Raw genomic sequence first — 21,485 nt, forward strand, 5'->3', positions numbered from 1 at the left:
TCAAACAACTCAGATAAAATACTTATGTTTTTAAATACACGAGGGTAAGCATCCGATAAAAATTGCGAATACGCCGTTCACAAAAATTATTCGCAAAAATGCAAAGAACCTTTCGCTTGCGTGTAGGATGACCTAGGAATTTGAAGCTGTGATAAATGGATAAAAACCTTGTCTTATATGCAAGTAAATATGGTATATGGGTATAGCTAATGACAGTGCGAGTATTTATATTAAATCTTCTATAAACAAATAAGAAATTTAAAGCATATAAATTTTATTTTAAAAAGTATAGTTTATGAATTAAATTGTCAGAAATTAAAGATTTTATTTTTAATTATAAAAGTCAGCTTTGGTCAAAATTAACTGCAAAGCAATTTGAATATCATTACAGACAACAAATGTATATACTCTGCCGTTAAAGTTTCGATTCACAATAAACGTTGGTAATTCTTTAATACTAAAATATTATTATTCTAAATATGAGGTTTTTCTTACAGCACTAATCTAAGATTTTAATTATTGCAGTAACCACATTATTTAGTACTCGTTATCACAATATTTTACATAAGAAGTGGAAAATATAAACAGTAAATAAAATAATTAATAACTTAGTAGCATGTTGTAATTTTAAATGTACAAATAACTGCTTTAGAAACAAACTACTATTGAAAAATCAATTTTTGAATAAGTTTAATGCTAAACTAATGTCATACACGTTTCGTCAGTCCTGTTTTTATTGAGAATGTTTTCTGTACGAATTAGTTACAGACATCGAATACTTTTGTTTATTATTATCAATACGTCAGATTTACAGTTAGTATGATATTGAAATTGAAACAAAATAATTATTTGAATATATATTGAAGAGCATGTGGTTCTGATATAGCATCTACGAGGGAAAAAGTTATATAACCTTTGAAAACTTGAAAATTATCTTACAATAGGATAAATACCTAATACAAATAGTAATAGATGATGATAAGTTTTGATACTTGCATTAGATATTTCATATTATACTGCTAAAATGAGTTAATTTTTGCATGTTAATGTTGATTTTAATTCATTAAAACAGTTCATATCTCAATCTATTATGGATATTAACTTGCTTTGCGTTTTCGATAATTAAAAGCCTAGGAATAACGAATCCTCTACCTTAATAATTTTGGCTCTCGTAGAATATAGACCCCCTCGTTGGCTCTCCCCTTTTCCTTGTCGTTCGATAGCCCTTGTTAAACACATCCATCTCACCTTGTTAATAATGGGTTCATTACCAGGGGGTAGGTGCACACGGAAAATCGTCATGGGAAATACCCCATTTCTTTTACAATTCATCAAAAAATCCAGTCTCGCTCTTGCTTTCGTAAGAGCAATTATTGCTTTACGGTATACATTAGCTGGCATAGCTACAACTTAATGTACTTTCTCACCACACCGGGCTGTATAAATACAATACTCACAACCAATAACCGGTGTGAAATATCCAAAAACGGCAAACAAATCGTTATGCAATTGTTACAATTCGAGTAAAACTAATGTTATGAATTGTGAATCAATGTATTTCAATTCACATAGATTAACAGAATTCTCCATCTGTAGATCTTTATAATCTGATTTGTTTGATTCTAATAACATTTTTGCACAATAGATCTCACTAAAATAGCAGTTACCTGTGATTTTATAGAATGTAAGGCTGAAAAATTTGTTAGTTAAATGAAAAGTATTAATTTGAAAAATTACTTGGTTTATATTTTATTTTCAAACAAAAGATTATTTTTTTACGTATATATTTAAAAAAATTATATTATGTCATTGATCAGCATGGAATTACAGATAAAGGAATGTATGTATATATTTGTTTAAAATATCCCTTGTTTTAGGCTTTTACTTTCATTTATTATTATTATTACTATTATTATTATTATTATTATTATATTTGTTTCATATATATGTAATTTTTGTTTATATTTATTTATTTCTTATAGGATTAACCTAAATATATGACCATTGAAACCCATAAGTTCTATAGAAGCCAGTTTTATTTCCTAGAAAGTTATTGATCCCCTTAATGTTTGTTTCTCCTGAGGAAAAATGTCAAATATTGCATGGAATTATGGCTTTGAGGCAAATGTTTCATTCTAATTTACATTAGCAATTATTTTAAACACACATAATTTTATCATTATTCATACATTAGGAATTTTTTTATATATTCATGTATTGTAATTACAAAATACATAATGTTTATGGAAATAATTTGGTATTGTATAAGACATTGTAAACTTGTTTAAAAACATAAATGCAGTCATAAATTATGTTAACATTGTTTAATTGCTACTTGTCTCCCATTGGATTCTTTAGTGATAAGCATAAATTGTAGTGAAGGGTACTAATTGACTATATAAACTTTATTATACAACGAAATACATTTTGGGCCTTCTGCCCCTCAGTCCTTTATTACAGATCTACTTAATTAAACAACAAATGCTATATACAGTAGCTCTGATACACAATACTAAATGCATTGTATTAGTGCATTAAACTATATATCAGTGATCACTGAAAAAATATATTTTGTATTGATAAACTAATAAATAAAATGGTTGATTAAAAAGGAAAACCTTTTATAATAAACCTAAAAGAATTACTGATTATTAATTAATTATTAAAACAAATGTAAAATCTGACTGTACATTCCTCAGCCAAGTTGATAGTTACATGATACAGGAAACGGTGCATTATAAAACATAGGTGAAAGGGGGTTGGAAGGAATTCTCAACGGGCTTGTCTAATTATGTAATAATGTCAGATTTCACTGACGACTATGTCTGTGTTTAAATTCATTCTGTTTTCTTTAATTTTAATGATTTCTAAATGCTCATGAAGTTTTCTTTTTTAAGAGTTTCAACATCATTCAGTGAGACCTTGCAATTCGCTTGATTACAATGTATATTATGTTAACATTTATACTATTAATTACTGTATTAAATGTTTATATGGTAAATTATATGTGCCATATTGATGTATCTTGTTTTCTATTACTGAAAGTTTTCTAAGTTTTATTTGAACTTGATTTTTTTTCTTTGTTTTTGCTTATTATAAAATAAATCATTGTTTTATTCCCATGAATTATTTATATTTGTCAAATGAATAACAGTTTGATTGCTCATTCTTCTAAGATGACGATAATGTAACATTGTTTTAGAAACTTTGATTGAGGTTTGGAAAAAATTCACATTAAAATAATGGAATGAGACCAGAATTTCTCTGATCAAGTCATAATGGGTGATTTATGCTTTCAGTATTACTTTATTTTCTTACAATTAGAATATTCTAATTGTGTCATTCTTACATTTTTCTTGTGTTAAAATTAGTTTATGAATGTATATTATAAATTATAATGATAGATTTGTTTCAAAACAATATATTTCATGCATACATATGATATTTGATAAAAAAAGAAGCATTACGTGAACAAATTCTGGTATGATATTGTTTTTTTTTATTGGATTTAATAAATAGTTCCATGATTATAGAGACAAGTATCATATATCAAATACTTTGTTTCATTGTATGTATAAATAAACTTTAATAATTTCAAGTAAAGCTTGCAATTAAGTAGAAAATCTCAAAAATTAATCATCAATTAAGCAGTAATCTTTATTAAACCAAATCAAAACTTTACAGAGGACCAAGTGTTCAGGACAGGGCAAAGCTCTTTCCAACTCCATCCTTAATTAATTGTTTTGTTCAATAAATAAGCAGCGTTTTATTTGTAACGTAATCAATTTATTTTGGAATTTATAGGAGTAATAAAATGAAACTTGCATAATTCTACATCGGTATGACACGCACTTAAACTTGTGTGTATCAGTTTTGTCGAGTTGAAGCCGAAACGATAAAAAAATAATAATAAACCGTCTTGCTCTGATCTTAGTACTATAAGCAATTTGTGACAAAATGTTAGTGTTATAACAACAGAATGTATTTTTACTTGTTATATATTTCTTTGGGAATTTTTAATTAACATATTTTTGGATTATTTTAGTTACTTTTTCATTTTTTTTGACATTATTTTTATTATTTAAATGTAGATTTTCACCAACAAATTACACAGATTCTGATTTAGTGATGATTATGTTTACGTATTAAGATAGAAGTAAATCAGTGTCAAAATATTGCATTATATTTAATATTTATGAATGCAAAACTGAATTATGTAATGTTTTAAAATTTAAATATATTTAATATAAAATAAAATATTAATTTATATATATTTGTAAATTTATTACTTGGAGCACAAAGGGTTAAATTATATGATTATATAAATTTTTATATTAATTTTATATTAAATTCTGAAAATAGTACAACTGTATATATAGGTACTTAAACGATATTTAAACTAGTTTTTAATAAAGAAATTGTTTAATGTCGGACAATTTTTATTCTATAAAAGAAATTCGTATAGAATTTCATTAAATGAATAAAATTAGGAAAAATACAATTGAATGATTCAATGTATAAAAGTAGGAGAAATTAAGAACCGAAAATTGGTTTTCCACGATTTAAAAAGAAATATTTTAAAAAGTTCTTATTTAAAAAAAAAAGGACTTTCCCAAAAATTTAAACTGTTTTTCAGTTATTGTAATTATTAGATAACCAATGAAAATAGTTTAGGTCTTATACTGGAATTATTTTCGTGATCGTAGTTAGTTTTTCTGCCGTGTTTTTGTTTCACGAAGTTAATTAATAGATCAAACAATCTTTAAATATGGTCAAAAGTATCATTAAACATACTTCCCTTTATTTTGACGTGTACTCTAATCGTGGTTAGAGAGTTGTGGCCTTCTCGGAAATTGCAGAAGTTTGAGGAGTCTCAGTATGAAAGATCAGTTAAGGAACTGAAGGTTTAGGAATTGCATGCAACTGACATTTAAATTTAATCGATTGTGAGTTGAAGTTCGCATATTTCATTTTAGTATTGGATGTAATAAATTTGCTGCTATAAACGTGTCTTTATTGCGGTTTGTTTATACATTTCATACCTACAATATTGCTTATTTTTTGTGTTTGTTACAAGGGATTACTTAAAATTTTCACTTTTAAGATCATTTGTCAAAATTGGAGGATTTAGTTTTAAAGTGAACAAAGTCCAAATTAAACTCTATTATTTATTACTTATATTGTATTTAAGTTACTTGTCATATTTTTGCATTTTATTATCGGAAAAATGATACATTACACATGACATTAAGTGTACATAGTACCTAGCCGTTACTGTATTTTGATTTTTTTAAGATAAAATTTAATAATAATTCCTAAATAACTCTCTGTCTTGAAAATAGTTTGTATAGACTTTATTCACTTCAGAATTGTGGACTTTGTTCACTTTAAGAGTTAAACTCTCAATGTATATCATTGATTTATTGGACTATTTAATATGTTTGTTAGAATTTTGATGGTGTATTTTCTTAAGATGATGATAACTGATCTTTATATGCAGGTTTAAACTATAACTGATTGAATATAATATCAGTCAATAGTTAAATCTGCAAAGGAACTATTTTTATCACAAGAATATTGCCCAAAATTCAGAGCAACTTTATTATGCATTATAATATTTGAGTGAAAGTTTAATTAAAATCCAGTACTACAGATGACATAAAATTTTCTGTTAACTAAATTTTGTTTTGTGCTTATTATCAATAAGTGCTTATTATTTAAGAGGAAAAAGTGTTAATAAACTTAAATTTTCTGTTCCTTATTATTTATTTTGCTAGTTAACAATAGCTAATTGTTTTTACATATCATTTAATTTATTTTTGGTTAGTTGTTCAAGGAGAATTTTGAAAAAAATTTTAATACATTCTTTATTTGAATTTAGAAATTCTATAGTTGTATTTATTAGATTATTATGTTTTTCACTTAAAACTAAACATGTCTTCATTACATAAAGTACTGTTTATGTACTATGAAAATATTCTTGTCAGATAATTAATTAGACATGAATAATGTAAATAATTTTATTTTAAGTACAGGTAATTTATAAATTTTAACAGTAAATAGTTTTCAGATTGCATACTAAAATCTAAAATGTATATATATATATAATAATAATAATATTCCTTTTATTGTTTTGACTGTTTATTGAAGTACAGTATATAAAATAATAAACAGATTACTGTTTACATTTAGGATAGGCATAATGCCAACACTATCTTTGAAAATATTATGACTAATTAACAGTAGTTTAGTTTACTTGTGACCTTTACATGATTGGTTGTGAGAATATCTTAATTTGGTTTGCTTGTTTGTTCTAACTTACATTTAGCAGTATCCTGCTAACATCATTAGTGAGGCCATCAATCACTATTGTAGAATACCATTTAGTGTTTATTGCACTCTACGGCTGATTAAGAAAGCTAATTGTCTTGCTACTTATTCAAAGAAGATTTCAAACAGACAGACTTGTTGATTGATTATGTTTTTGAATGAGCTTGGCAGTACTAAAATTTTATAAAAAGATAATTTGATGACAATTCCATACACATGTTGACACAGTAAGAAAAAAAAAACAGGTTTAAACAGATCCTAAATGACTTTAAATTATACTTGTATATACAAGTAAATGTAGACTGTAAAGTATAAAAATTTATACAGGTTTTCGTTAAAATGTTATAAAAATGGCGTTTTCGAATGTTTGTATAATCTTTATAAACAATAGATGTGTATACGATTTTATATAAAAGGATGGAAATAAAAAGGCTAACACTATTTATATTGATATAGAAACAAGTACATATTACATGAGCAATGGCTATTATCTTGTTTATGCAAATTAAACAGCTTCCTTAAATATTAAATGCATTGGAAAACATTGCGTAAATAATCTATGCTTGGCATCGTACATTTTAGACACAATTTGTATACAAATTTTGCAGTTGGGCTTATTTATCTAATTTATTATTTGCAAATACCTTATTAACAAAAATTTAATCTTGCAATATGATAGTTTTAATTGAAATGGCCTTCAAGTATCTCCTGTTTCACATGGGTGGCCATGATTGTCTTTTATCGACTGATCATTTGTCCGGTGTGTTGCGTCAGTGTGGGTAACTTATATAAGATGGTGGAGCCAGTTAGGAAGCCTGCCGTCGAAGCACAAGTACACGAAAACTTCAAGTACTGTACATTTCGTAGGTGTACAGAAACATTTTTTGGATAAAATTTCAATTATAGTTATAATTAATGGACTCGACTGGAGATTTAGGATTGGCAAATAGTTCTTACTCGTATTATACTGTTTACATTAATGTACAACTCCGTGCTTTTGACAAATATTTTCCATTGCTAGAAACAAGTAGGCTTTGTCATTTTTGCATACCTTTCATTCATTATCGCTTAGTTATAACTGATCTCGACTTTTTTACACCTGATTTAGTTGAAGTTTCATATACATAGATTTTATTAAAGCATTAAATATGCTTATGAATTTTTTAATATTAGTTATTGTTTACCGTAAGCTTTGAAATAGTACTTTTAGATTAAAATAACAACAAATTTAAATAGCCCAATGATGATAGGAGTAGTCTCAAATCATTCTCACATGTGTATAACAGATATTTGATGATTGTCACGAGTATTCTGTGATAACATCATTTATTTATTAAGAACTAGAAAATGCTCTTAAGCTTAAAACTGTGGAATATCCTTAATATGACTTAGAGATTCGTGCTTGAAAATGTTAGAGTAGATGTTATATTAAAGTTTTGTTTTCTGTTAAGATAATCGCAATGGACGTTTGAAGTGTTTTATAACAATTTCCTGTTTCATGCATAAAGTGAAGTAGAAATGAAATTGCCAAAGAAATTCAAAAGCCATAGTTAATTGTAATATGACAATTTTCTTAATGATTTAACTCAGATAATTTTATCATAAAAGATTAAATAAGTTACATAATTAAAAAAAAATTAATCGACGAGTTTAATTCTGTAATTATAGTAATTTGCCTATGAGCTTAAAATTGGGAAATTTTAATTTTGAAATGAATGCGAGTCAAAGTGGGACATTAATATTTTAGATTTAAATTTTAAAAATTTTATATAATTGTAATAAAAATAATGATAAATAGATGAAATATTACATCATAAATTAGGAAACTTGATAAAATCACCATGACATAATCTGATTCCATGTGTTTAATCTTTTCATTAAGATATATGAGTATAATATGAACTTTGTTTCCTTATCCCTTTGAAGTTTATGTTTGATTAGAAAGAAGTTTAAAACATTCTGCTTAGTTTGGGTTTAATGTTCACTGTGTTTTTTTTTTCTTGATGTGCCAAAAGAAATTTAAAATATTTTAACTTGTCATAACAGTTTTTTCTTCTGTTAATTAAAAAGCCTTTCTGATTTAACAAAACTTTATGTGCTACGCAAATTATATCATCCTTTTATCTATATTTTAAACATTAATACTTGCATAGCTTCACAATGGTCGATTGTATCACACGAAATAATTTTATAAAATAGGTAAGAAGTTGCATATCTGTAATAAATAGATTTGTTGTACGATTCATGCATTAGAAATGATAAATTTAAAAAATGCATTGTCTTTATGTTAGTTTCTATCATTTAAATTTCTTTGTATAAATGGATTTTGCATTGAAGGCATTTATTTGAATTAATCTTTTTCGGATATTAAAATATGCAAACGAAATAGAAATTTTATATCATTTTTAAAGTTAAATGGTTAATTAAAGCATTAAAATGTAAAATAGTTTATTTTAAATGTAAATTTGAAGCATTTATTGATAAAATTTGTTAGAATAGCAAACACAAACTCTTGTATATCCTATAAAAATTGAATTAGTTAAAGTATTCTTAAACATTCCTTTTAAAATTGTAGGAATTTTTGTTTTATAATTAATAACTTTTTACGGAAAGTTACTTTAGATAAATTTAAATTGTTCGTAAACTCTTATGATAAATTTATTTTAATTACTAAATTTTATATCAAACAAACATTAGAAAAATGTAAACATTAAATAGTGTTATCAGTTAATTTGACACTTACGTCTATTAATAATAATCTTAAAAATGTTTAGAAAACATATTTGATTATAAACCATGCTATTCTATTCTTCTTAAGCTCAATTTAAACATCAACTTCCTGTTACGTACTCAGCTATCCTTCTATTATCCTTACTAATTTAAGCTCCTTGAATTTTCATTCTACATCAGCATCTGAGGATGACGAGAAATTTACTGCAAACTATTTAATACAAATTTTTTATTTGATGTTTTGGCTTTAATAATTAAAGATACAGTATTATATTAGTAAAGCAATGATAAAGCAAAATTTTTTAAATTGTTAAATTACAGTTTAATTGGAAAACAAACATTTCTATTAGAATGTTATTATACTAGAGATAAATCTATTTGTTGAAAGTATATTTAGTCAATATTAATTTTTGTAATGTATAAACATGATAAGATATGTTAATTAATCTCTTATTATAATTAAATTGGGTTTATGCTCTATATTTAACAGGTTTTATTTTTTTTAAATTAATTTTATGTGGATAATGAAATTTGAAATATCAGAAAATATTTTTAATTTAAGTAAAATAGTTGGAAAAATAAGTAGAGGCCAAATGTTTCATTAAGTGTGAAATCTGGAAGTTAAGAACTAAAATTTCTGAATTATTTCACTCCAGTTATAAACGACTTAATCAACAACATTCCATACCCGGGAAATTGTTGACCCTTGACTGGCAACAATCATCCCCTAACTGTCAACAAGCCGTTATTCCTTCGGAGCAGGTAGATCATCTTGCACGATGGTTTATAGTTAGCGGTTTATAGTTAGTGTCCGAACTAGTTGTTTATTTAAAGCCCGGGAACACCTATTGCCCTAATTGCGATCCGTTATCGATCATGTGACAGGTTTTCCCATCAAAAACTTATAAAAGACGCTTCCTTCCCCCCCCAAAGGGCTCTCCGATCGTCTCTCCATTACGAAGTGCACTGCGCCGTCGACTGAACCCGAAAGTTTCTAAATTTCTTAAGTTTTTAAGTGCCATTGTCCAGTCTACGAATTCTAAGGTTTTACGTACCATCGTCCCATTAACTGACTCCCCGTCATCCCAAAAATTATCGTCACTTCTGAGTGAATATTTACCTACCAGGACATTCACCAGACTCCGTCTCTTACGGAATTTTGCCAAGAGGTATGAACCAATATTTGTAAACTCTCTCTCTCCGGCCCCCTTTTTGTATATGAGGGTAGAAGTGTAGTTTTGTTTGTTTTGTTTTTAATAAATCTTGTTTTGTTATAAAATGGTATCTTTCTTGACTGCCAGCTTCGCCTTATCGTCGACTCCATCCTTCCTCCTCCTCCACTCGCGTAACGCGTGCGCCGTCGACGTAACAGCCATCCTTGACAAGTGAGTCGCTGGAAAAAGAGGTACGACTCCCTCTTACCTCCCCGGGATCTCACGTTAAGTAATAGTTTCAAACCAGTGGCGTAGCATAGTGGGGGCAGCCCACCCCGTGTGGCACTTTTTCACAATAAATAATAATAATATCTTGTAAAAATTTGAACCATTTCATTTCATATTTTTGTCGCACGTACGATTCTGAACCGATTGAAATGAGCATGGAATTTTTCATTACTTATTTTGTGACGAAACTGGGGAATCCCCTTTCTTTAAATGAATGTATAAAAATGACATCTTGCTCATTGTAGCGACTGACAACATCGTCTGTACTGACTTGTAGGGATTCCCTGTATTTTATTTAAGGGGGGCGAAATTTTCCTCCATCCCGGGCAGCTGACACCCATGCTACGCCACTGTTTCAAACTTTTGTGGATGGTTTTCTTTGTAGTCAGTCTGTAATAAACATAATATTTTAACAATATGATAAAGAATTAAAACATTCCAGGAAAACTTGTTGAATTTTTATTTATTTATTTCCTTGATGATCACACTGAGAAACATGAAACAGTAGTTTATAAACTTTCTAAATGTTTTTTTATTTGTTAAAAATGCTGGTGAATTTATAAAACTTTATATGACAGTTATCTTTTTTTGAATAAATGAATTTTTCTAAATAGAACTTTTTACTTTCTGAAATTTACCTTGTTTTGTGTATAAAATTGTAACTCTATCAAAAATTTATATTTACAATTTCTCATAATATAAATATTATAAGAAATATCATTTGATAAGTTTTATGATTGATTTAATTGCAATGAACAGATTTGTGTAAAGTATTTGTGTTGCTGCATATTTGCAATTTTTGAATAATAATATATCAATAGTCCTGTAGCTGTGTTAAGTGGACACTGCCTTATACAGTATTCACGTAATACAGAATGGACAAAAATTTCTTATCCTGTCCATTTTCCAAAACTTCTGTTAAGCAGGCAGTTCAATGGATTACATTTTCCATGAATATCATTAACAATATCATGATTATCTTTGGTGCTATTTTTTAGTAGAATGTTTTTTGTCTGAAAAGATTTGATTTGGTAAGTTTAAAGTCTTATTTTTAGATAGTGCTCCGACACACTTCATATTAAACATTAGGGTAGGTTGATACCACCATTTTTTCTATGTGCACAAAATTCTGACAAAGGAAACTAAGGGTCGGTTTGCAGTCCAGTAGCAGCATGGTGCCGCAATGGCGGAGTTTGCAGAATTCTGCTAGGTTCATTATCATATGCTCTCCCCTCTCCCTCCTTGATGTCAAACTATACAGTCCACTTCTGGTCTATTGACACAACTCTAATGTCTGATGCCAAGTCACTGCACCAAGCTATGACTGGCCAGAGTTTGACTGTAAACCTGATATTTTTGTCAACTGCAGTGATGACTAGCAGCCTTGAAACTCCATAGTATTGTTGAACTATAAACTGGCCTTAACAGAAACAATCAAATGAGTGATACGTTGGAAAAATTGGCAAACATTCTGGTAGGGAAGACTTAAATATGCACAATTGGTAATGTCACCTGCCTAGCATTCAATATTTGTGGGTTTTGAGTGCCATTTCAAGCCAGGTTTCTTTAAAGATTTGTCTAAATTAATTAATTTGTAATTATTAAATTTAATAAAAAACAAAATGGCACTTTTGGTACAACATTATGTTAATTATTGGATAAAAATAGCTCTTAAATTGATTATTTTGCAATTCCTGTTCTTATTGCAAATTTTTTTTTTTTTTGAAAATGAAATTATGTATTTATTAATTAAAAAACCGTAGATATTGTAAAATATATGGTAATTTTTAATGTGTGTCCTGAGGAGGCAATCTTTGATCTCAAACACATCTACTGAACTTGGTTATGTATGTGTGTCTTCCTGAACTTAGGTTCTACTCTGTATAAGGATTTGCTGTATGCCAAAATGCATTCATTAATAATAATTTCCGAATATAACAGATTAAAATATTATAAATTATTAATGTACTTTTTATCAGAATTTATTTCCATAGTTAAAAGCTGCTTTTCCTAATTTATATTTTGGTAGATAAGGATGCACTTACAACACAAAATATATTAATTATTGAATATTTATGAAATTTATAACATCACTAAGAATAAAAATTTGCAAATTACGATATAACTAGCTAATGTACTTGGCAATGCTTGAGTTCTTACGAAGACTTCATACAGACACTTTCGTTAGTCGGCGACTGTATACATTGAATAATTACTTTCAACGTGGTGTCAAAGAATTTTTGTTTTTGTTCTTTTGATCCTCTCTTAAAGAAATAAATTTTGTTCATACATCTTTGTGTAGATTTGTTCTGTTGTATTTTATAGAAATATTTGCAAAGATTAAAAAATTCTTCTCAAGCGATGATGAAATTAATTTTTAGTAGAGCAATCTTTAACAAAATGGTTTAAAGTGTTATATTTCAAGAGGAAATAATTACATTTTAAAGAAATATTCATGCATCATTAGTTTTTAGGTCAAAAGGGATAAACTAAATTACCAGTATTTTGGTGAAGAGAAACCAATGAAATGGTAGCAACATCACAGCTGATTTTAGCTAGTTGCAATCATTGTTTTCTTCTTCTTCTTCTTCTTCTTTGTATGTCATATCAGATTCCTGACGTCGGCGTACACCTGGCATAGGTTAGTAAGTGGTTAGTAATGTGCCGAGGTGTATCCTAGGGAAAGTTACATCCAAAGTGGTTTCCCGTTGCCTTCTCTGGGGCACAATATTACACGAGGGAAATGCCTTCCGGGAGGTCTTTTAAGGGAAACTGGCCCTATTCAGGTGTTACAAATGTGGAGAAAACCCGGAAAACTCCACGTGGCCAGCCCGTCCGAGTACAGCGCAAACCCACGGTTGAACTCCCAGTGTTTGGCGACAGAACCAGTCAGCCGCTGGTGGGCCGATCGTTGTTTAGATCATGTTATTTTGATATTTAAATATGTTGATTAAATATGTATCAATATTTGATATTTATTGATGTTTTCGGTGGTGGATTATTCTGTAAGGAGTGAATTTCACAGATCTTTGTATGCTAAAATCAACTTTTATGGTCATTGAAAGATATTTGTAGGATTTTGCAATTTTTTTTATTATAAAAAATATGATGGATTGGGTTTTATGAAAGTATATAAGTAAAAAGAAAGATAAATTTAGTGAAAAAAATTTGAAAGAAATGGTGAAATTCAATAACACTGATTCTAAACAGATGTCTACAAAATCCTCACACAGATAAAACACTGCAACAAACAAACGAAAGTTTCCATTTATTATAAGATTATGTATATTTCAAAAAATTCATAAAATTTAGCTTTTAGAATTAAAATATTAGAAATATTTTAAATGTTTGTCTAAGTAAATTCTTTTATATTTATAAAAATTCCCCTTTAAGTCAATGTTCAATAATTCTTTAAATAGTTTTAGAAATAACAAACACTTTCAGAAGAAAATCTTTGAGATTTTATGACTTCCTTCACATAATTAATTTTCATGTATTTTGAAAAGAATTTTAAATGCGTTTTTAAATTTCTAAAATATTTGAAAAATTGTATAAGAAATAGTTAAGCGTTGAGAACTTCACTTTAATTCAAGGATACCGTTAAAATCTTTACGTTCATTACAATTGAAAATCTAAGTTCATTTCGAGTTAGCCACTTTCGGTACAACACCAAATTTGATTTGTCTTTTGCTGATTATTTTTTAAATTATGAATTGTAAATTTAAAATATAAGTCACTTTTGGTGGAATAATTGGTAATTTTTCTATCGTATTAGCTACGTCACACTAAAAGGTGGTTGTGTCTAACGTATTCTAGATGAATTTCATAAAATGTGTTAAATCACTGTATTCGTGCAGTTAATTTGTGTTTTAAATGAATAAAAAATTAATTATTATTCAAATTTTAACTACGTCTATAGATCAGATCCCCATTTTTGTATGTAATGAATATGTAAAGTTTTAAATGATTAGTAATGTACGGGTGTGGAACTTTGCAGTAAACACGGTAAGCATCCATTCCACTGCCCGCAGCTGGGTGGTAGTGCCCACTTTGGGAACCACTGATACTATATATGAAATTTGCAGCTATTCCTGTTCTTGTCTCAGAGTATTATACTTTGAAAAACAATTAGCCAATTGAAAAAATATCTATGCTTTACTTGTGTGATTGAGATCCAGTTTTAAACATCATAGTTGCCATTATTGATTGTAGAAATTGTTAGTTCTTAGCTTGCCCAGTGTTAAGTTACACTCTAAAAGTGTGTTCATAAAATTGTTTTTCAGTAAGAATGCTATTTTGTCGAAATATGAGCTACAGTTTTCGTTAAATTTTTGTTTTGATCGAGTTTGATGAATTCTGAGATCACAGAGTTGAAATACAGTGCACTCTTGCTGATATGAAGTAATTAAATGTACAGGATGGTTTTGTATTATTGGGGGTGTTCATTAAGAAAAATAAAGTAAAAAGATTATAAATTTAACACGTTTAAAAAGGAATTAACCAATAATTTTGTTTTTGGTCGGAACATTTAGCAAAAAGAAAACAAAATTAATTCAGATTAGTGTGAGTACACTGTACTTTTGTAGATCAAATGTGTAGGATATGATAAGGGATATAAGTTTTGCATAGGGTAGATGTACCAGTTTTGGCCGGTGTACCAGTTCTGGCCAGAAAACAAATTTAACTTAAAAATATAATCACCACATATTCAAATCTGTCCAATGAAACAAACTTTTATTGTTAACTGTTCACACAGTTAACAATAAAAGTTTGTTTCATTTGTGACTATATTTTTAAGTTAAATTTGTTTTCTGGCCAGAACTGGTACTACACTGGCCAAAACTGGTACATCTACCCTACAATCATTTTTGAGAGAATTATCAAATGCTGTGTGAAATTTATTGCATCTAGTTTTCAATAAGTAGAAACTACAGTATTACTGGATGATCCAAAAGTCCTTTGACATAGTTGTTTGCAGTGCCAAGAATATAAAATTTTCTTTATTTTTTTTATGTAACAGCAAACTAGATTATTTTCCTTTAATTTAGTATTTAGTATAGTGTTTTTTTAATATGTATGCACGTGTATTTATTATTAGCATACGTTTATACATACACAGCGTTCAAAACTAGTGGTTGTCTGGTTGTCCAGGTAACCAAAATTTTATTTGGACTACCAAAAGTACTTTTTAAGTTGTTCAATAGGCGACCTCATTTATTTTCTTGTTTTTCTAAACTTTTGTGCATATTTTATCTGGTTAAATAGTAATAAGTAGTTTTTTAGTAAGAATAATAATAACAACAACAACAACAACAGAAAATCTGTTTGAGATGTTAAACTTCATTATGACAGCAAATCCATATATGGCCACCATGGTATATGAGCAGAAAGCACACCAGATGAGAAAATAAAACTCTGCATTTACTACAAGCACGGTGGCACAACACAACAGTGCAAATAACTGCTACGTTGAAGGACATCTGGATCACCTGGTATAATCATAATAAATTAATATTTTATTTTGTATAACTTTAATGCAATGTATATTCATTACTTAAATATTATCAGTGTCAATTAAAAACTTAACATTCATTTCACTTATGTATTTTCTATTAACATGTAATCATCTAGGAAATAGTTATGAATTTTCTTCTTCTTTGTACACCATATCAGATTCCTGATGTGGGCGACACCTGGCATAGGTTAGTAAGTAGTTAGTAATGCGCCAAAGTGTATCTAGGGAAAGTTACATCTAGAGTGGTTTCCCCATTACCTTCTCTGGGGCACAATGTTATGGGAGGGGAAATGCCTTCCGGGAGGTCTTATAAGGGAAACTGGTCCCTATTCAAGTGTTACAAACGTGAAGAAAACCCGGAAATCTCCACGTGGCCAGCCCGTCCGAGCAAGGCACAAACCCGCAACCGAACTCCCAGCGTTTAGCGACAGAACCGCTCGGCCTATGAATTTTAGTTACATATAATTTTTTTTAACAATGAGTTGATTAATCTCCATAGAAAATCAACTTTTACATTTTGTAATATTTGATATATGGAAATATTTTATCTTATGTTATATTGATTTGTAATAGAACTAAAATCCTCGAGTAAATACTTTTTCGTCTTGTGTTTACAATATTCACTAGATAAACCAAAAAGCGTCTCATTGTGCTCTTATTTTTGTTTATATTCAAGTTTTAGTGTATTACAGAATTGTGAGATGAAAATTTGATAATATATTTGGCATTTAGCTTTTTTTTTTCTTTTTGGCTAATTTTAAGTTTAATTAGTGGATTTTTTAGAAATGATGTAAACATTATCTTTATATAACTTATTTAGAAAATATCCAGTCTTCCAGATTGCAAATATTGCAGCTAATCTCATGAAAGTAATTTTAATGATAGTTAATTACTTCTAAAAATAATAATGAGATTATACAAAGGACGATTTAAAATTTTTTTAAAAACTTTGGAGTTTCAAATATGATCCTAATACTGATAAATCGTTAAATGTAAGCCGTTTCTCAATGGGACAACGAGTTATTTAATTTTTATATGAATAAATTAGTAATTTAGAATACTACAATTTTAATCAAAATTATTAAAAATTTACTTGTTTTATTCATATTTTAATATGAATATTTTGTAGCACTATTTATTTATATTTAAAAACATCTAATATCTTCCGAGCTAACCTCTTAATCATATTAATTAATTGTATAGAAAACTTAACTATGTTTATAATAAAAAAATATCCTTAATAAGTTAATATATAAAATGTTTATATTTTACTAATATAAATATTTTAGATTATAAAATAATTATTACAAATATATTTGTTTATTATTATAAATATAGATAAGTTTCATTTTTGCGATTTATCATTTTACCCCCCCTCCCTTCAGTTCCGATTGTATAATCAATATATACTACTCATATTTGCTTGGTTTCATTATCATTTATTATATTTTATCTTTCGTTCTTATTACCAAAACCATCTGTTTGGAGTTTTTGTTACTTTTCCCTCCATTTATAATATGAAATATTATAGGAAAATAATTCTTCGAAGTAGAAAAAAAAATTTATTCGTATAAACATCTAAGGGAATGTATTAATAAAATTAGAATTGATGTTCTAAGGAGATTTATCTTACACGAGTGTATCGTCTCCATTTCTTAAGCTTATATTTGAAAGAGAAACACCAAAAAAAAAAACATTTCGTTCTTTACCTTGTTTATGCCAATTCCTGCAATTTACTTTGAATATAAATTAACATACAGTAACTATTCGTTCGATGTTTTTTCTTATTTTAAGCGATCCGAAGACGGGACAGTTGCATCCCGAAAACGTTAATCAAGTAAATGATTTCTGGTTCTTCGAGACTCTTTTGGCATTTTTCCGTTTGAATTTAAATTAGATATTGGTTTCTAATTTCAAAAAAATATCGATTATTCGTATTTGCAATACAACAAAAACTGGTATAATTGGTGTCAGAATTTATTCTCAAAAAATATTTTTAAATTTCTTGAAAATTTCGTTCTAACCGTAAACCAAAAAAGAAAACATTCTTTAACAGCGACTATTATCTAAACATGTAATTTTTTTTACGAGGAAGTGATGGATTGTTTCGATATTTTTTTATAAATACGCTTTCTCCGTAATTAGTTGAAAGGTTGTTTATATAATAAAATAAATGACGATTTTAAAATTTATAGCTTTTCCTTGTTTAATCTAGATTAAAAAGAATTTCTTATTATCGACAATTCCGGTTATTAAAGTAGATAATTGATTATTTTAGAATTAATTTGGAATAGACACTTCACAGTTTTAAGGACATTATTCATACAAAATTGCATTTTTATTGTGAGCTCTGATCTTAAATTCTTTCAAAATTATTAATAAATAGCAGTAATAACTAGTGATATAAAATTAACGAATCTCGTTTTGTTAATATCGTTGTTTGTTGTAAAGTAATCTTGGGTTTAATTTGCCTAATCTGCTGTTAGTAATTCGGAAGGTGATGGAGTATTAATCCCTTTGCCGGTACCGTAGCACTAATAGTATGAGAGATAAAAGAATTCATGCTACTTGTTTTGTTTATTTGTTTGTCGAATGCCATAAGAAATGTATTATCAATTAAAAGAGATAGAAAAAAAATATTTCATTATTATTTTAAATAATGCAAAATTAGATTTATATTTTCCTTTTTTTTTCTGGAATTTCATATTTAGTTTACTATATATAAATTTATGTATTATTATTTAGTTTTAAGAAAATATTTTATGCTTAGAGAATTTTTAGATGAAGTAAATTTAATCTATTTTTGGGTGGTAAAGTAAACTTCTCAAAAAAATCATTGATTTTATCTTATAACTCTTCAAAGTTTACCAATTTAATAACGAATAACTAGCTGGATTTTCCTTATTAAAATGGCAAGAGAAATTTCTTTTGAATATTGTAAAACTAAAAGTTTTAATTTTAACCTAAAGCAATTCTTCTCCCGTCATTGTTTGTAAATTTTTATAAACACATCTTAAATTCTTAAAGCCTTCTTACTATTTCTGGAGTTTTTACTGTTTTGTGAATAGTATATTTAGTTTCTGTTGCTATGGTTAAAATTATCTTTTGCCTGCTTTATGAATTAAAAAAAAAAAAAAACAAAAACATTTTTCTGAGAAAAGTGTATCCAACCCAAGTTTATAATTTTTCCAGCAAATATTTATTCAACTCTTTGAAGAGGTTGATGATTCCATATTACTTCTCCCGAGGACGGCGTCAATGTTTAAAAGTATATTGTTGTTTGCTTGATCAATGGTGAGTTGCATAGTTTATTCTTGACCGTTCAAATAAAGAATTTCTATCGTCCTCATGCATTACAAATCTTATGTCATTTGTTTATTTATTAATTTATAATGCCTAATGACCATATATAATTAATTTAATTGCCAATAATTCAGTTTTTGTGCAAAAATTGCTAAAATAATAACTTTTATCCACTTCAAAAATATTTATATTTAGTAGTTTATTTTAAATTTAACGCCAAATTATAGAATAGTCTAAGTAAAGACATTTATTTAAAAATTACGGCAAACGAATTTCGATTATAATTCGTATCGATAATTAGTTATTGTATAAATTGCATGAAATTTAAAATTTTCTTTACAGTATTCGGTAATTATATCTCAATTTTTAACAAATTAAGTAATTTTATCCTCCTTATTTTATGAAAAATATCTTAATTTTGAACAGTATCATTTTTATAATTTAAGAAATATGAATGAATGTTAATGATTAATTTAAAACTTAAGTTGACGTCAGGAATAGCAAACAAGATAAATTATGTTTATATTATTGTACAGCATAACTTCATATTAATTAAATTGTAGGATAAAATTCAGCATTTTGAGAAATTGAAAGACTTGATAGCTTAAGATAAAATATACATTAAAAAATATTAATCCAAAAAAAAATAGCAAAGCCCAAACGTACGAGAAAAGCTTTAAAAAATTCAAATGCATCAAGTAAACAAACTAATTAAGCTTAGAATTTATAAATTATTTAATTGTAGTCTTTTAACAGACATTATACATATTTGGAGGAACACAGTGTACATATATACATATATAAACATCTTAAATAGTTCTATATAGATGCTTATGTATATATACACTATGCTGAGTAAAGTGATATCTGGCTGAGTGCCATAGTGGATGATTATATAGGCCATGGGTGTACGAATCATTCCCAGTCAGCGTCGTGATTAATCTTGGATGGGTTATATCAAGAATTAAATATGTCCAGAAGCAAAGAAGTTATGTTCCAGGGTCCGAGTGTAACTGGCAATGCATCCGCACAGTAAGCGGGAATGGAGGGTTCGAGTCCCACTCTGGTCCAATTCTTTTCTTCAGAATATTCTAAATTATTTAATAAAATATTAATTTATTATAATTATTAAATTTAATAAGAGATGGTGCCTAATGCCTATCTCTAATACCGAAAAATATAATTATTAATAGTAGCAGAAAAATAGCCTGATACATTATGGCAATCGTTTGGCTCTGAGGAATATAGTGAATTGTACAAAAATTAAACACGTTCCATCAGAGACATCTATGCATAATTCCTAAAATCAACTACTATAACTACGTCACAAACAATAAAGTTATAAATAGAAGCAAATCAAAAAGATTACAAGACATCATAACAGACTGTAGGATACATTGGGTATCAACTGCTATGTTTACCAAGTCGACAGACATCCTAACATCACATTAACTCCTGACATATCGGGGAAAAAAGGATGTAAGCTAAGCAAAGTTTGGCATAATACATTCACAGATGACTTCTGAACTCTGAAATGTTTAATATTAAGCAAGACGGAAATTCTGTCACAAAAGATTGCTGGAAATGAAGTCTTGCTGTTCAGTGTACCAGTTGCATATTTGGAGATAACTACTATTGTTAAAGTAGAACAAAATGTCCATATGAGGAATTAAGTTCAAAATCTGAAAAATGCTTCATAGGACAAAAACAAAATATACTTTTGAAAATCTTTAAAATTTAACAAACATTTTGCATAGCCATTTTTTTATAGTAATACTAGTAATAAGTATTGTACATTCCTGAACGAAGAAATAAACATTCTTGGAATAGACATTTACTCCAAATTTCTAAAATTATTTGATGACTATTGCTTGCTTGGATATATTTACCTAACAAAAATAAAATTTATCACTAACTCTAATTAGAATATTATGATGTATCAAAATTATATGATTACATAGACTACTAAGTAATCAGCCGATTAACTGTTTATATTTTATTGTGTAATATAATTTATGAATTTCATTACATTCACGCGTTGATTTAATAAAGCCAAGAAAATGCAAATATCTATGATTTTATAATAGAAAATTTACTTTTCCGTGATTTTTAATTGATATTTTATATTATTGTTGACTTCATTCTTTACTGCAACTATATCACAA

General features: G+C 27.7%; 1 protein-coding gene across 9 annotated transcripts in view; it reads left to right on the forward strand.

Moving 5' to 3' along the window:
- Window positions 1–21,485, forward strand: part of LOC136972010 (zinc finger protein 608-like) — an 86,614-nt gene that overhangs the window by 57,686 nt on the left and 7,443 nt on the right. For 2 of the 9 annotated variants that reach the window (XR_010880267.1, XR_010880266.1), the window contains exon 5: window positions 19,210–19,311. The exons of the other annotated variants lie outside the window; for them this stretch is intronic. The gene's annotated coding sequence lies outside the window, so the exon portion shown is untranslated. The remainder of the gene's footprint in view (window positions 1–19,209; window positions 19,312–21,485) is intronic. 9 annotated transcript variants of the gene reach the window in all.

This window comes from Centruroides vittatus, unplaced genomic scaffold (assembly GCF_030686945.1).
Source record: "Centruroides vittatus isolate TY-2023 unplaced genomic scaffold, ASM3068694v2 contig_2747, whole genome shotgun sequence".
Lineage (NCBI taxonomy): Eukaryota > Metazoa > Arthropoda > Arachnida > Scorpiones > Buthidae > Centruroides > Centruroides vittatus.